A 3,948-nucleotide genomic window follows, 5' to 3' on the forward strand; every position below is an offset into this window, starting at 1 on the left:
CCAGGACTCCTTCATTCAGTACTGTCAGTACCCCCTGTGAGGGGAGTATGTACCACCCCTCATATAGAAGCAGAAATTAGCTCAGGAAGCGGTGGACTTCCCGCTCCCATACCTCCCGACTCCCCGGTTCCACAGTCTGGCTTCAGAACTCTGACTCTTTCCCCTGAGCTGGCTGAAGGGCCATCTCCCCCAGGGCACTACATCTGCCCACAGCTTGGAGACCTAGGGTGTGGTGAGGTGAGGCCTGCCCTCCATACCTTCTGGGCATTTCTTCCCCTCTCCATGCCTCAGTTTCCCCATCTGTGCAATGGCCTCCTGCCATGCCCGGCTGCCCCTCCCAGCTCTCGCACTGAATGGGTGAAGGCAAGCACCCAGGCTGTCGTCAGGTGAGACAACCCTTTCAGCCCGGTGGCTTGGGGCTGGTGGGAAGGTGCCGCCCCCCTCTCCAATCCCCCTACCTTCAATTCCCAGTTCCTGCAGCAGAAGGAACTCCTCCTTCCCCTGGGGCTCCTGGCTGCAGCGTGGAGGCTGTGTGTCCCTGAGTGCAGCGCCCGGGCTCTGCCAGCACAGGAGGAAGAAAGCTCTCGGTGGCTGAGGCAGCAGGTCCGGGAGGGGCGGGGACCTGGGGCAGGAAGCTGCCTTGCACAAAGCTGCCAGGAGCCGGGCGGATGACAGACTGCCCTTCACGGCCCAGGCAGTCCTGTGTGTCACCTGCTGTGCCTGCTGTGTCTGGCTGTGTGACCCAGGATCACCCAGTTTCTTTGAGCCTCTGTAGGCAGGCTGGTAGCACCTGCCAGAAAAGATTAACGGAGATGACAGATGTCATCCTTTGGCCCAGAGCCTGGCATCAGGGTCCTGGCAGGTTTCCAGGGCCACCTGTAGAGGGACGAGGCCTGAGCCACCTCTGAAATGCACAAGAAGAGCCCCGCAGGGATTGAGACAGGACCGTGTGTATGGGGGAGGTGTGCGTCACAGACCCTGGCTGTGGGACGAAAAGGTGCAGGACATCGGGGGGACTGGGCACTTGGAGGTGGAGTGAAGAAAGAGCAGTGGGGTGGAGAGTGGGAGAAGTGGGGCTCGGGGTTGGGACCTATCCCTTCTGAGGCAAGGCCTCCACACTCAGTCCTTCTTGTCTCCCCATCCTCCCACTCCCCTCCCCCCTAGTATTTCATGCTGCGGAGAGCTCCTCTAGACCGGCATCCTGGGAAGGAGGGGTGGGATGATCTGGAAAAATGGGCAAGGACAGAATGCCCAGGGTGGGGGGCACCCAGTGGCCATTCTCCAGGACCCGAACCACAAGTCAAGGTGGAGGAAGTCCTGTCCACTTGGTTACTTCTGGAATTGTCCATTGTAACATCTGGACTGATCCCTGGGACTAAATATATCCTAGGAAGATGCTGTGGGCTGGCTGTGAAAAAGCGGTGTCTGGGAAGACCCTATCCCCGCATTGGCCTACCAAGAGATAAGAGAGGGATGGAGAGAAGCACGAGAGCTGAGGTGTGGGGTCTGCAGCAAGAAGGGAATGAAAGGGAAGGGTGTGCGAGGGGCCCGGGGCAAAGCAGATCAAGGACCAGAGGCCCTGACTGGTCCAGAGAGCGATAGTGAACTTCAGGGATGTTACACCTGTTGGTAGAGTTCCCCAGAAAGTGCGGAAACCAGCCTGTACTGACTGCCCCAGGCACACACACTGACATGTCACATGTACGTCCACAGTCAGATCCCCCCATACTCACTGTGGGAGCCCCCCTCCAGGCACCAGCTCCCTTCTTCAGGGGGCAGTGTGGCTCAGTGGTTCAGGCATGGGCTCAGGGTCTGAGCATCTGGGTTCGACCCTTCACTCCACCATTCTCTCTGGGAGATCTTAGCCATTTAACCTCTCTCTGCCTCCGTTTCCTCATCTGTGAGATGGACGGTAAGAATGGTCACTCCTATCAGGATTGTGAAGAGCCAGTGAGATGATAATACATGAGACTGACGGTGGCCTCAGGCACAGATGGGCCCTAAGTCAATGCCAGCTACTTCTGAGCTTCGATGTCCTGAGCCTGGGAAACCTTTCAGATGGGTCCCAGGGGCTGAGCAGGGGAAAGACTTGGACAGCAGCGCATTTGTCCAGGGACACCTCTTCAGATTCAAGCTTCTGCTTATCGCCAAAGGCTACCAGTCCCCTCTCCTGGGGGCTGGGCTCATTTTGCTTCCTGAAGGCACAGAGCCAGGTGTGGTTAGTGTCTTCCTGAGCACCTGTGACGGGCAGCAGGCCGAGTTGGATGAGGGGTGGTTGGAGCTGGGGTGGGGGGACTTGGATTCAGGGGAGGACCTCGTTTCAGCTCTCCCAGCCTCAGTTTCCTCCTCTGTAAAATGGGCACATTAAGAGCCTCTTTTTTCATATAGTTGTTGTGAGGCTCAAATGTAGGGATGCTAGGTGAGGTGTTTGACATCAGGCCTGCTCTGTTAGCGTAACTGGCACTGTGTCTGTCTTCTCATAACTTGGTTAAATTAGTAAGGTTAGCTGCATGGTCCAGGTTTTTGAGTCCAGGAAATCGACTGAGTTTGCATCATTAGTTTGTCTCCTCCTAGCATCTTGCAAGTCTACCAACTTGCAACACCCTGGTGGACCCTCTTTCCTTCTGTACACAACCTCTAGGGCTGCTTCCTGTGCACGGTTCAATTCTTGCTTTTTCTGGAACTATCTGACTTATTCACAGCTTCTTGTTTCACTCATCAGCCTTACCTGGAGAAAAAGAAGGCAACTCCATGCACTGTAGATGACAATAAGGTTACTAGAAGGAATAAAACACCCAGCTATTACCTCCTCCCCTACTTGTTAAAATTAGTAAAAGTAATGTTTTTATTATCACTATTTTTTTCTACACTTTATTTCAACTTTACCCTTTTAAATGTATGGACCATTATGGCCTTTCAGCTTTTAGGAGGCTCAACCCATGCTGTTTAACGATAATTAGTATTTCCTTTCGGACGGTCAAGTGGTCACATTTTGGCCGCTAGGAGTCCCTTTAATTTATCTCTTTTCTCTTTTCAGCAGCCCCTGCTGATATCTCAGAAAGCACACGCTTGTTTTCTAGCAGTGACACCATGTCCCAGACCCATCTTCTTTTTCTTCTGCCCCAAGACATGGTGTCAGTGACCCTCTCTGGGACAGGAAGACAGCAGGGGTGGCAAAGGTCCTTCTGGGCACCACAGGGAGGACCGGATGTGCAGGAGACCTTGAAGGTACTTTGGGACTTGTTTTGCAGAAGTATAAACCCTGAGTGGGTGTCTCAGATAACAGAGAGCAATAGGGCTCTTCCAACTTGCCCAACATAGACCTTGGGTTGCAATGGTTCGATTTACCTTGTTGCCTTCTATCCTGTTGACTTTAAACATTTCTGTTTGCTTGGTTTTCATGAGTCTCTTGCTGCTTTCATGTTACAATACAACCCCCCAAACTAACTCCAATGTGTGGTCTGTCACTACCTGCATCACATCATAGCTGATCCTTTGTGAGCACTTACTACCTTCCAGGCTCTGTTTTAATCCTGAGTGGTGGGTACCATTAATATTCCCTTAGTACAGATGAGGAAACTGAGGCACAGTTACCGTGATGCTGACAATGAAGCCCCTCAGCCTCGCTCCCTCCTCTGTATCTGTTCATTTGTTCATGTAACTCACTAAATATTACGTATTGATCACCTATTGGCTCAGAGTTTGTGAAGGTGAAAAGATGTGGTCTCAATTGCTCAGAAACTCATAGCCTGGTGGAGGCCCAAGCCCCTGGGAACCAGAGGCCCTTTCAGATGTCCTGGTGAGGGAGAGGTGGAGATGGGGGACGGGTGTGAGAGATAAACAGGAGGCAGGAGCAACAGATGAGGGTTGACATTGGGGGCAGGTGGCGGGATGCACGGGCGGACCTCAGGGTTCCCTGGAAGCCCTGCTGGAATCCACGTGTCCAGA

The 3,948-nt window shown here is 53.3% G+C and overlaps 1 protein-coding gene across 3 annotated transcripts in view; it reads right to left on the minus strand.

Annotated features, from left to right (window-relative positions):
• The window catches only part of SERPINA1 (serpin family A member 1), an 11,097-nt gene extending 10,491 nt beyond the window's left edge, over nucleotides 1–606 (minus strand). The window contains exon 1 of one of the 3 annotated variants that reach the window (XM_024758475.1): nucleotides 459–606. The gene's annotated coding sequence lies outside the window, so the exon portion shown is untranslated. The remainder of the gene's footprint in view (nucleotides 1–458) is intronic. The other 2 variants (XM_024758484.1, XM_024758491.1) reach the window with 2 other exon arrangements.
• Nucleotides 607–3,948: the final 3,342 nt, after the last annotated feature.

The sequence above is a fragment of the Neophocaena asiaeorientalis genome, unplaced genomic scaffold (genome assembly GCF_003031525.2).
Source record: "Neophocaena asiaeorientalis asiaeorientalis breed wild unplaced genomic scaffold, Neophocaena_asiaeorientalis_V1.1 scaffold476, whole genome shotgun sequence".
NCBI lineage: Eukaryota > Metazoa > Chordata > Mammalia > Artiodactyla > Phocoenidae > Neophocaena > Neophocaena asiaeorientalis.